Genomic DNA, 14,311 nt, shown 5'->3' on the forward strand with positions numbered 1-14,311 from the left:
AGTAACTTAGGCTACTTATATTTTAGAACTAGCTGTGCCCCGCGGTTTCACCCGCGTTATTTCTTTTTAACGCGGGTGAAACCACAGCTAGTTATAAATAAAATTGTTTTAAAGTTAAAAATAACTGCTTTATAACACCCAGCGCAGGGCCCTCTTAAGGAATATCAGGGCACCTGGGCCCACGGGATTACAGGGCCCCATTGAAAAGTATTTAAAATAATTCGCCAAGTACGAGTCGAACTCGCACATGGAGGCTTCCGTACCAGCAAATTTTTGTTATTTTTTACTTTTATTCATTTTATTATTTTCAACAATACTTAGGAAACAACAATAGATGGCGTTGGGGTGATGATGAATGATACGTAAACAACGTATAACAAAATTAAAATAAATATATTAAAATACGTTTTATTGTTCTTATTTGCATTTATTATAGTAGTTAGTTCTAAAAGTAAACGGATTGTAAAAAATTCAACCGTCTCCCTAGTACGGTTTAACAGTTAGATCGAAACATGTCGAAAAATACCGGTTTGTTGTATGGAGATCCCCTTTAATATTCAACTTTAATTTATTTTTAGTATTTGTTGTTATAGCGGTCATCGTTATGCATCCTCTGTAGAAAAATCACGTGTCTATCTATTACGTTTCCGGAGATATAGCTCTGTGACAGACGGACAGACAGCGAAGTCTCAGTAATAGGGTTCCGTTATTACCCTTTGGGTACGGAACCCTAAAAACACAAATACCCCGATCACGTTACAGAATATTATTATCTTTTTTTGTATAAATAAACTGCGTAAAAATAAAGTTTTTATTTTAGTTAAAGATCAAAATTAAGAATTATTTATCATAATTCTTATATAATATGCATCGTCAAAGCGAATATATTAGCCTTTCGAGGAGGCCCTGAGGTCGGGGGCCCTGGACATGCTCTGTGTGCCCTTAGACTAAAGACTGAATAGATAACACTTATTCTTGCCTGATAACAGCAGTGTTAAGCGCTGCTGTGTTCTGGTTTGAAGGGTGTGGTAAGGGAGACGTACTTTTCCGAAGCGTTCCAGCTTAGTCAGGGGTAGCGGCGTATCTGTGACCGACAAGTAGGAATCTAATCTTATCTGGGGTTGATTATAGATGTCCTTATGGCAGTAGCCACTTGCCATCAGGTGGACCGCATGCTCGTCTGCTACTCTTATAAAAACTAAATTTTTATACCACTTTTTTAGGTGTAATAAAGTAAATACATATTTGTAGCTATGTGTAAGAATACTTATGTTATACGGGCGATGACCCAAATGGCGAAGCGGTCACCATACTGGCCCGACGCGCAGAGGGCCGGGTTCGACCCCTGACTCGACGGATATCTGAATAATTAATTAAGATTTGTGTCTTGGGTCTGGGTGTTTGTGTATTTGTCTATATGTGTCTATGGCACCCACGTCACAGGGAATCCTAGTTTACCTCTGAGGACTTAGCTGGAACGCCTCGGAAAAGTATGACTAGTTCTAGTGTAGGACTGTGAGTGTAGAAAGCGTTTTTTATATAAAATTACTAGTTTTTGGCCGCGGCTTCGCCCGCGTTTAAAAGAAAATAATATAACATACTAACATACACAAAACTGATAATTCGTACCTTCAACTTTGCTAAAGATCATCACTTACGTTTACGATTCAATCCTTACTAATATCGTTTAAAATAATCGATGTTTTGGATCCAAAAGATCAATTCTCCGATTAATCGAACTTATGTGGGATTTCCGAGATAAAAGCTATTATCCTTTCTCGGGTCTCAGACTATCTTTGTACAAAATTTAATTAAAATCGGTTCTGTGGTTTAGGCGTGAAGAAGAGATAACCAGACAGACAGACAGAGTTACTTTCGGATTTATAATATTAGTAGGGAAAGTAAGGATAAGGACTAGTAAGGATTTATAACTTTGGCGTGTAATTAAATAAAACATAGATATTTATGTATTTTTTTATTCAGTTATACATTAGGTCGTGTAGGAACGCCATTTTTTTCAGTTTGGCCCACCTGAAACAAAAATGACACTTAAAACATTGATTTAGTAATTAATAATCAATCTATCCATTGTTTTATATAAGACCGACATTTGACAGTTTGTGTATAACAATTGTCAAAGATGGCTCGACTTGGTGGAGGCACGGCAGTGCCTCCGCCAAGTCGAGCCAAAAGAAGCGGCACGGCCGTACCATTCTTTTCCCGTTGGTTTTTTTGGTAGGCAAATTTGGATAGATTGATTATTAAAAACAGACGTTGATAAATTAGCGTAGAGATGGCGATTCTTTCAGAAAACTGATTTAACTGATTCTTAAATCGATGTGAAGTCTGAACATACTCGAGAAATCTGTTAAAAAAGGTTTTCGATAATGTATGAAGTCTACCAATACGCACTTGGACAGCGCGGTGGACTATGGCCTAATCCTTCCCATTCTGAGGCCCACGCCCAGTGGTGGGACAATAGTGAATTAACGATGAGTTCTTCACTATTGCCCCATTGTTGTTCTCATGTTTGGTCTATAAAACATACCACATCAGGCCTTTTCCGACCGCCATCGTGAAAATATTCCTCCAATATGCCAACCTTGTTAGGAGGTCGCTATCGGCCTGCCTCCAAATTCATAAGCTTGTTACCGCTTTAAATACATAAAAACTTACCTAGACCCTTTCTTTCCATCTTAGTGAAATTCTGAAAAATAGAATAAAATAATTAAGCCCGTAGAAAAATAATAAAGCCGAACGTCCACCGCCAGCTAAAATAAGTTAGTTTAGTTTAGCTCGCAAAGTTGAGCCAGTTTTTCATATATGTGCGTCCATCGCAAACTATGCAATCTAAGCTAACTAAAATATCCCGACTAGGTCTTACTAACTTAGTTGTGTATCCGATCCGAAACTACGCGACTAAGCTAATCCCCTCTCACCCCCTTCCGTTACCCCTCTGAAGTCTTCGCTAGTGTTGTTTTTTCAAGTGTGTGATCAAGTGCAGGCAGCTAAACACGTATTTTCAGCATGGAGTTATTTATTTAGTACGTCAAGCAATATCCTATATTGTATAATCCGGAGGCAAAAGACCACCGTGATGCAAATAAAAAAGTAGGTATATGGAAAACAATAGAGGACGAAATGAAAAACGCGGAAATCAAAGATGGTAAATTTTTAAATGGTAATAATGGTAAACTTGACACTCCAGTACAAACTGATCATCACTGACGTAGTTTTATCTTATTTTTCGGTGGACGAACAACAATTTGTTAGTTTAGCTTAGCTTATTTCAGTGAGCTTGGTTCCTAATTATTTTAGCTGGCGGTGGACGTTTGGCTTAAGTATTGGCAGAACTTCATTTATAATTAAGTGAATATTTCTTATGAGTTCGAAATGTAAGTCATTTTAGTGTATTTAAACCACTAACACCCGGTCTTAATAACCGATCTATCTATGTTTTACTTACCACAGATCGAAATTTAACAATTTCTTTTGTGCATCAATTGTCAAATCTATCTTTGGGAGAAAAATTGGATAGATTGGTTATCAATAACGAGCGTAATAGAGTTCTAACGAAAATACCACAGTTTTAAATAGTATTAAAAAACCTAGACAATTATTATAAAAACAAAAAACTCTAATGCCTATGTCAATCTCACCGTTTTTTAAATTTTTAGATAATCTCTAAAAATAACGGCAAGTTTTTAAATAATCAGCTAAGTGCAAGTCGAACTCGCACACAGACGGTTCCGTACCACCGAATTGCATTTTTTTATTTTTAGCGTTTTTCGTTATAGCGGCCACCATTACACATATTCTCTGAAAATTTCATGTATTTATCTTTCCAGAGACAGAGCCCTGTGACAGACTGACAGACAGCGAAGGCTTAGTAGTAATAAGGTTCAGTTTTGTCCTTTGGTTATCGAACTCAAAATACTTACTGGAATCTTTAATCAGGATCTGAACTGGATTTGTCGTTTGTTCTGAAAAAACAAAACATATTCGTAACTATATTAAAAAAATATACGTGGATTAACCACGTTTTTTTAGTGCATTCTGTTACACAAAAACGAGGTGTCGTAAAGATTCGAGTCCGGCGGCACCACCGCCACACCTATTTCTGTTATAACAGCAGTGTTAAGCGCTGCTGTGTTCTGGTTTGAAGGGAGTGGTAAGGGAGACATACTCTTCCGAGGCGTTCCAGCTTAGTGCTCAGGGTTAGCGGCGCACCTGTGGCCGATCTTAGGTAGGAATCTAATCCTATCTGATTGACTACAGATGTCCATGGGCGGCAGTAGCCATTTATCAGGTCGACTAAGTAATCCTTATCCTTACTTCCTTACTAATACTATAAATTCGAAAGTAACTCTGTCTGTATGTCTGTCTGTCTGTCTGGTTGTCTCTTCTTCACGCCTAAACCACTGAACCGATTTTAATGAAATTTTGTACAAATATAGTCTGAGACCCGAGAAAGGACATAGGATACTTTTATCCCGGAAATCCCACGGGAACTAGGGATGGCGATCTAAGATCGATTAATCGGAGAATCGATCCTTTGAACCCAAAACAACGATTATTTTAATCGATATTAGTAAGGATTGAATCGTTAACTATGCATTTGATCAAGTGATGACCTTTAGCAAAGTTAAAGGTACGAATTATCAGTTTTATGTATGTTAGTATGTTACATTATTTTCTTTTAAACGCGGGCGAAGCCGCGGCCAAAAACTAGTGAATTATAAATACCCTGATGATCCCCTGAAGGTTCTGGAGGTGGAGGTGGAGGTGCAGAATCAGCGAAGGAGACACCCAAAAGGGCGAAAATTACCTGAAAATATAAAAATATGTATTCCAACATTGAAGTAGCGAACGTCAATACGTACCATCTGATGGCAGAATCACTGCCGTGTGGACCAACTCCATGTAGAGTCCATTCTACTTGAAGCCGATCACATGTGCCACGTGCGCACTAAGCCGCTCCTCATATGTAAGTCAGTACACACCCGCACACCAACCCGCTGAACTGCTTCACGATGGACAGAGGTGGTACCTTCGCGGTGGAACTAAGTATACTGGTTCTATCAAAAAGTTGATCTTCTTGGTTCTTGATACAACCGTTCATTTTTTTTACGAGAGGAAACCTTCAAAAGGTACCTGGTGCGGTGGGAGCGACGCAGGGTTATGTGGGATTTTTACCGCACTAAAACCCCCCACGGTGACCGTCCTCGGTGCTGCGTAGAGGACTCCGGGATCTCCAAAGGAACGCAACCGGAGACCTCTTAGCACGTTGTCCTGTCGGGTTCCACGCAGGTAAGCTTGACGCTCGCCACGCCGTCTGGTGCGTACGTCGGTATGCAACCACGCATACCACCGTCTTTCCCCGGGCCGCTGGCCAGGTGGTTCGAGCTCCCACTTGCCAACCGCGACCCCAGAAGCCCCCCTTTAGTCGCCTCTTACGGCAGGGTATACCGTAGCTCTATTCCGGTCCCGGAACTACAGGGACAAGGCACTACCACACCTAGTCATTATTTTTTAAGAACACTTGGGGTTTTTAAAACCTTACTGTTACTAAATACCTTAACTGTCGAAATCCATCCAGCTGCTTGGATGATAGCGTACGCGGTTATAGCCTAGTGGTTAAGAAACTCGGCCTCCTGATCGAGGGATCCTAGGTTGAAATCCCAGGTACGTCTGACTTTTCAAAGTTATGTGCTTATTACAAACTATAGTCGTCACAATTTAATAGGCCCATTTTGACACATGATTCATAATTTCATAATTCATAATTCTTTATTTGCATAGAATAAGGTTAACAAAGGTCTTATAGTTACAAATTTCTCTCATTCTGCCGGGTCGGCGTGCAAATTATGTACACATAGTAATTAATGCCATCTAGCGGCACTAAGCATGTGATATACAAATCGATAACCAAGGAAACCGATTTTTATGACATATCGATTACAACCCCACATCGTATTGTATAGATTACTTAATATTTAGTAAACAGAATATTTATTTAATATTTTCCTAAATCAACTAAATATTTAATTAAGAGGAGAAAAGAAAATAAATTCAAGTGTAATTTCAAAATTTAATCATGTTTAAAGGATTAAATAAAGCATCGCTCATAAACTGTATTTCTTTTCGTTTTATCATTCACTAAGAAACAAAGTCTTGATTATTTTATTGGTGTTATGATGAAAAAGGGATAAATAATTAATTATTGGTAATTCTTAAGATTCGATTATTTAAAAGTTAATCGATTATGGTTTCTTCCAAATGGTTTGAAGTCGCAAGCTCTAGTTCACGTGGTCGTAAACTGCCTACTAAAATTTAGTTTAAAACATTTATGACATTAGTAGCAGTAGGTGATAGACTAATGGTTAAGAAACTCGGTCGCTCGATCGAGGGGTCCGGGGTTCAAATCCCAGGCACGCACCTCTGATTTTTCAAAGTTATGTGCGTATTAGAAATTAATTATCACTTGCTAAACGGTGAAGGAAAACATCGTGAGGAAACCTGCATACCTGAGATATTTAAAAAAAAAATCTCAAAGGTATGTGAAGTTTACCAATACGCAATTGGCCAGCGTATAGAATGGCATGTGTCAAAATGGGCCTATTACATTGTGACGACTATAAATAGCACTTCCTTAAACGGTGAAGGATATCGTGAGGTAATCTGAGAAATCTTAAAAAAAAAAAAAAAATTAAAAAAAAAAAAAAAAAAAAAAAAAAATGGCTACCAATACGCACTTGACCAGCATGGTGGACTATGGCCTAATCCATTTCATTCTGAGAAGACCCGCACCCAGCAGAGGGACAGTAATGGATTGATGATGATGTTTGGAACATACAAGGTAATAAATAAAAGAAAAACAAGAAACGAAAAACTAACCCTTGGCAGGTAAAAATGCTTACCATAAGGAAAACTGCGAATGATATCTTCATGGTGTCAAATTCGAATGCAGGTTGCAAGCAGTCGTGCTTTTGTACCTTGTCAATGCATTCCATGCTCTTTATAGCTAAGAACAACAAAGCGTTTACAAGCTGTATCAATATTGGTGAAGAAATAAATATATTTACCAACAACAATCTTTGTTTTATGAATGTTACTTTATCTGTTGTATACACAGCTTCTTAAGGGTAAAACGGAGCTCTATTACTAAGCTTCCGCTGTCTGTCCGTCTGTCACAGGACTCTATCTCTAGAACCGTAATAGATAGACGCTTGAATTTGAAGAAATCTTGGAAACAAAGGTGGTAGAACTATGTGGTTCGACTCCGGCGGCACCACCGCCACACCTATTTCTACCTAATAACAGCAGTGTTAAGCGCGCTCCTGAATCGAGGGACCCGAGGTTCAAATCCCAAGTGCGCTTTAGTTTTACACCAAAAATAGGCGCGTATTATAAATAAATGATCATTTGTTTTGAACGGGGAAGGAAATCGTTAAAAACCTGCACTCCTGAGAGATTTATAATACTTACTACTTTTTGCCCGCGGCTTCGCCCGCGTTTAAAAGAAAATAATATAACATACTTCAACTTTGCTAAAGATCATCACTTGATCAAATGCATAGTTTACGATTCAATCCTTACTAATATCGATTAAAATAATCGATGTTTTGGGTCAAAAAGATCGATTATCCGATTAATCGATCTTAGATCGCCATCTCTAGTTCCCGTGGGATTTCCGGGATAAAAACTATCCTATGTCCTTTCTCGGGTCTCAGACTATCTTTGTACAAAATTTCATTAAAATCGGTTCAGTGGTTTAGGCGTGAAGAAGAGATAACCAGACAGACAGACAGACAGACAGAGTTACTTTCGGATTTATAATATTAGTAAGGATAAGGATTTTTTTTTTTATTTTTTTTTTATAATATAAGAGTAGCAGTCGAGCATGCAGTCCACCTGATGGTAAGTGGCTACTGCCGCCCATGGACATCTGTAATAAACCAATAAACCCCAGATAGGATTAGATATTCCTACCTGAGGTCGGCCACAGATGCGCCGCTACCCCTAAGGACTAAGCTGGAATGCCTCGGAAAAGTCTTTCTCCCTTACCACACCCTTCAAACCGGAACACAGCAGCACCCAACACTGCAGTTATTAGGTAGAAATAGGTGTGGCGGTGGTGCCGCCGGAGTCGAACCACAAAGGGTTCTACCACCTTCGATAATAATAATAAATCTCAAAGGTATGTGAAGTTTACCAATTCGCACCTGGCCAGCGCAGTGGACTATGGGCTAATCCTTGTCATTCTGAGAGACGACACATAAGCAGTGCGACAGTAATGGGCTTACGATGTTAGTTTGAGTAACCGTAGGTTATGGTGGTAGAACCCTTTGTGGTTCGTCTCCGGCGGCACCACCGCCACACCTATTTCTACCTAATAACAGCAGTGTTGGGCGCTGCTGTGTTCCGGTTTAAAAGGTGAGGTAAGGGAGACAGACTTTTCCGAAGCGTTTCAGCTTAGTTCTCAGCGGTAGCGGCGCATCTGTGGCCGACCTTAGGTAGGAATATCTAATCCTATCTGGGGTTGATTACAGATGTCCATGCGCGGCAGTAGCCACTTACCATCAGGTGGACTGCATGCTCGTCTGCTACTCCTATATTATAAAAAAAAAAGTTTATGTCTGAAGGTGGTAGAACCCTTTGTAGACGGCACCACTGCCACACCTATGTCTGCCTCATAACAGCAATGTTAAGCGCTGCTGTGTCCTCGTTTGAATGGTGTGGTAAGGAGGATATCCTATCTGAGGTTGATTACATATGTCAATGGGCGGCAGTAGCCACTTACCATCGCCTGGACTGCATGCTCGACATCACAAAATCAAACAAACGAAATCGCAAGCAAACCTTGTATTTATTTAAGTACTTACTATAACAATATGACGCATCTAGTTGACAAATATTTTTCAATATATTTCTTTCAATTTTTCCAATGTAATTTATCAGTTTACAATACTGTTATGACAATAGTTGTAAATAAATAGATTCTTTGTTTTAGCTATATTTTGACACCTGTGTTTACGTTAGGTATATATTTTGTAGCGATAACTTATGTTGAAGAACCCTTTGTGGTTCGACGTCGGCACCACCGTCACATCTGTATCTGCGTAATAGCAGCGTTAAACGCTGCTGTGTTGTGGTTTTAAGGGTGTGGTAATGACATACTTATCCGGTCTCGTATAAAACGTCCGTTCTAACTTATTAGCAATAGCAATTAGGGATAGCAATGCATTGGTGCCCGATCTCAGACAGGAATCTTATCTGTCGTTGATTACAAATATCTGGAGTCCATGTCAAAATGTCTGTTTGTCTGTGTAATGTACTAAATATCTGTGTAATTTCATTATAAAAAAAAAAAAAACAAAAATAATCCACTGTAATCAACCCCAGATAGGATTAGAATCCTACCTGAACTCGGCCACAGATGCGCCGCTACCCTTAAGGGCTAAGTTAAAGCGCCTCAGAAAAATATGTCTCCCTTACCACACTTCAAACCAGAACACAGCAGCGCTACACTGCTGTTATAACAAAAAAAGATGTGGCAGTTGTGCCGCCGGAGTCGAACCACATAGGGTTCTACCTCTTAAATGTATGTCTCATTCTTTGGCACGCCCTGTATCCAAACGGCCTGACGGATTTTCACATATGAGGTATCGTTCATCGAGGAGAGAAGAGGAGAGGAGAGGAGAGGAATTAATTTCTAATACGCACATAACATTGTAAAATCAGTAGGATTTGAAACTCGGACCCCTCGATCGCGAGGCCAAGTTTCTTAACCACTAGGCTATCACTGCTGGTGCTGAGGTAGCATTCACTCCGTCATAATTGTGGGAGTAACATACTTAGTTTATGTACGAGTATTTATAATCATTCTCTAGTATGTATCTACATACAATCATTTTTTAAACACCTTTCAAGGCGTTTGATCGAGTGCACCCACGACCAGAGGGCTGGCGCTTACCTCGGGCAAAGAATTAGCTTTGCTATTCAGCGAGGTAATGTCGCCAGCGTTTTGGGGACTCTTCCAAGAGACAACAATTTGGATGAAGCTTATTATATTTAACTTTTTTATTATAAGTATTTTTACAGCCTGTTTCATATATTATTTTGTACTTTTTTATTACGTTAATAGTGTTAATAATTAAATGTAACTTGTAGAATTATTCTCTAGTTATTAAAAAAAACAATAATTGTTATTCGTTAACATATTGACACAGCCTGTATATAAGTGTTTTGTTACAGTCCTATAAAGAGCATGGAATGCATTGAGAAGTTACAATAACTTGACTTTTTGTGACATTGTGACTTGAATTGTACACCATGAAGATATCGTTCGCAGTTTTTCTTATGGTAAGAATTAAAGGGGTAAAACACTGAAACCTTTTTATTTATTTATTTGTTTATCATTGTGTTACACCAGCAAAGTGAGCACTTATACATTGTCTAGACACATCACATTGAACTTAAATCTAACTGTCACCTTAATTACAGGTTTTTTTATATTATAGGAGTAGCAGACCAGCATGCAGTCCACCTGATGGTAAGTGACTGCCACCCATGTACATCTGTACTCAACCACAGATAGGATTAGATATTCCTTGCCTGACGTCGGCCACAGACGCGCCGCTACCCTCGAGGACTAAGCTGGAACGCCTCGGAAAAGTATGTCTCCCTTATCACACCCTTCAAACTAGAACACAGCAGTGTCTAACACTGCTGTTATTAGGTAGAAATGGTGTGGCGGTGGTGCCGCTGGAGTCGAACCACTAAGGGCGCTACCACCTTTACCATTTGATCAATTATTTTGAAATAGCAGTTATTATAGATATCCAAAAGTGTCGATAACCAATAATGTTTTCTACCTTTTTTCAGGTAATATTTGCCCTTTTGCGTGTCACACAAGCTGGTGATACTATGGGTATATCATATTATATATTTCCTTTTTTTTATAATATAGAAATAGCAAACGATCATGCAGTCTAAAACAAAAAAAAAACAAAAAACAAACAGAAGTCAATCTTCATAAAGCGGGCTCGAGCAACGCACACGTAGACACGGCTCATCGTTACGTTATCTCGGTGGGACTCGCGCGATCGCCGAGCGTAGGTATAACATGAAGTACATACATAGGTATAAGAGATACATACCTTTTTTTTTTTTGTTGACGAGGGGGAAACCTTCAAAAGGTACCCGACGCCATGGGAGCGACGCCGGGTTATGTGGGATTGTTACCGCACTAAAACCCCCCCGGTGGCCGTCCTCAGCGTTTGGTGGAGAACTCCGGGATCTCCAACGGAACACAACCGGAGTCCTCCTAACGCGATGCCCTTCTATCGGGCTCTGCCCTGGGGGAGCAATTTACGCTCCTCTCACATCCCCTGGTGATTACAGCTATATGCGACCACACAAACCGCTGTCCTTCCCGGGGTCACTTGCTGGACGGTTTGAGCTCCCACTCTTGCCGCCCGCAACCCCGAAAGCCCCTTTTAGTCGCCTCTTACGACAGGTAGGGGATACCGTAGCCCTATTCTGCTATTACAGGGACAAGAGATACATACCTACATAAGATTGACTTCTGTACCCTTACCATGAGTTTTTACGTTTTGACAAATATGACTGATTTGGTATTTGTTTACGTATTTGCCCATACAAATTCCAATCAGCGCCCCTAGCGGATTGTATCAGAACTATAGTGTCAGTAACGTAACATTCAATGTGTAAATTAACAAAATGGCGCTTTATGTTTTGTCTCTCTTTTTTGCGAACATGTGAGGCAGACAAAAAGACTTGAGCACTTACTTATTGTTAAGTTTACTCAGTCTATTAAGTAAACGGAACAGAATAATGGATTGAGTAAACATAACGTAAAATTTTGGATTTGAAAACTCATGGTAAGGGTTCTGTTCGTTTTTATTTTGTGTCCATGGACATCTGTAATGAACCCCAGATAAGACTCATACTTGAGGTTGGCAAGATGCGTTTCTATTGAGAACTAAGTTGGACAGTCTCGCATACAGGGCCGGATTTAAGGGATGGCAACCGGGGCGGCAGCCCCGGGACCTCCACAAAAGAGGAGCCTCCACAACAGAGACGTCGGATTTTTTTTAAAATTCCGACTAGTAAACACTAGTAATCTTTTCTTCGTCAATCTTTTCTTTTGATATTTTTTTTCGCTGTTTTACCTTTATCTACAGTACTTTATACAAACATGAATACTAGAAGAATCTACCTGCGTTTGACAATAAAATACTTATTGAAAAACTCAACTGAAGAAATTGTTCATTATATTCGGAAAATAATTTGGGACCAGGGGGCCTCCACTCCTCCACCCCAAGGCCTCTAGACCTCTAAATCCGGCCCTGCTCGCGTAAGTATGTCCTTACCTTCAAACCAGAACACAGCTTAATACTGCTGTTATAACAGAAATAGGTGTGGCGGTGGTGCTGCCGTCGAACCACAAGATTCTACCAACTTCGTGTATAATATAACTTTAGAAAACATGTTTTATTTTCAGAACAAAATACAAGTCCGCAACAAATCTCCATCAAGGGATTGCGTAAGTTTAATTATTATTTAATTTATCAAAATAATCAAATTATTTTATTACTAGCTGACCCGGCAAACGTTGTGTTGCCTTATAAAAATAAAAAAAAATTAGGGTTGTACTACCCCTAACATTTAGGGGGATGAAAAATAGATGTTGGCCGATTCTCATAGATACCGGATAAGCACAAAAAATTTCATCAAAATCGGTCGAGCCGTTTCGGAGGAGTATGGCAACGAAAACTGTGACACGAGAATTTTATATATTAGATTAACATAAAATAATTAAAAAAGTATTATAAGTAACATATACCCTTACAATAATTCAATCATTTGCCTTATTATCTGTGATCAACCCCAGAAAAGATTATATTCCTATCTGAGATCGCCCACAGATGCGCCGCTACTAGGGACTAAATTTGAATGCCTTGCACAAGTATGTCTCTTACCACACTTCAAACCAGAACACGGCAGCGCTACACTGCTGTTATAACAGAAATAGGTGCGTAAGAGCCGTTGAACCACAAAAGCTTCTACCACCTTAATTTAAAATGTCCTAAGTATTAGGCTAATTATTTTTGTACAAAGAGCAAGTTTTATACATGAAATTTAAAGTAAGAAATTTTTTTAACAAAAAATACAACCGACTTCTATGTCACTACAAAGTAAAAAATAATTGAAATAAATGTTGGTTTAGTTCATATTTCTGAAGTCGGCGCTCATATTAGACACGCTGTTTACATCGTTATCCAACTAAATATATTGAGCGCCGACTTCGACTAATTGATTGATAACCACCTCCTTTTTGAAGTCGGTTAAAAAGTAAAAAAATAAACTAAATACTAAAAAAAAAAGAAAAAAATATATTTAAAAATTATAAATAAATGTTGTTGACTTAAAAAAAAATATTTTTGTAACTTTCAGATTTTGGCCCACGTCCCAAGTGTGGAACACATTGCCGTAAGTAGTTTTTTAGTCCTAAACCAGTACACTCGTTATTTAAAATCGATCTTTCCGATTCTACGCATCAAACATCCAATTTTTTTTTTATAATATAAGAGTAGCAGACGAGCATGCAGTCCACCTGATGGTAAGTGGCTACTGCCGTACGGACATCTGTAATCAATTCCAGATAGGATTAGATATACCTAGCTGAGGTCGGCCACAGATGCGCCGCTACTCCTGAGAACTAAGCTGGAACGCCTCGGGGAAGTATAAAGAAATAATTAAATAAAATATTAAAGATAGCGATAGCTTAGTAGTTGAAACCTAGCCTGTCGAACAAGGGTTCCGAGGTTCGAATCCCAGGCACCTCTGATTTTTCGAAGTTATGTGCGCATTAAAAATTAATTATCACTTAACGGCGAAGGAAAACATCGTGAGGCTCCCTGCATACCAGAAAGATTAAAAAATCTCAAAGGTATGTGAAGTCTACCAATACGCACTTGTCCGGCGCGGTGGACTATGGCCTAATCTTCTCATTCTGAGAGGAGACCCGTGCTCAGCACACATTCTGGTTTAGGATACGAACCTTGGATCCCTTGCTTTGTTTTCATTCATTATGACGTATTATAAGTCAATGTTACAACTTATTTTTGTTTCAGATAAGCCAAAATGTTCAAGACATGCCCACGCAACCTGTATAATTGAAGCTAAATAAATATGTAATATACTAAAATCCGTGTTTTATTAAATACTAGCTGACCCGGCAAATGTTGTGTTGCCATATAAATAAAAAAATGTTAAGGGTGAA

The 14,311-nt window shown here is 39.1% G+C and overlaps 1 long non-coding RNA gene across 1 annotated transcript; it reads left to right on the plus strand.

Annotated features, from left to right (window-relative positions):
• The first annotated feature begins 9,755 nt into the window (after positions 1-9,755).
• Positions 9,756-13,597, plus strand: LOC140755641 (uncharacterized). Its single transcript, XR_012103817.1, has 5 exons — positions 9,756-9,866; positions 10,258-10,365; positions 10,888-10,933; positions 12,530-12,571; positions 13,483-13,597. It is a non-coding gene; the product is annotated as an uncharacterized LOC140755641 (long non-coding RNA).
• Positions 13,598-14,311: the final 714 nt, after the last annotated feature.

This window comes from Epargyreus clarus, unplaced genomic scaffold (assembly GCF_041222505.1).
Source record: "Epargyreus clarus isolate Ecla_fem2 unplaced genomic scaffold, WU_Ecla_fem_2.2 ptg000033l, whole genome shotgun sequence".
Classification (NCBI taxonomy): domain Eukaryota; kingdom Metazoa; phylum Arthropoda; class Insecta; order Lepidoptera; family Hesperiidae; genus Epargyreus; species Epargyreus clarus.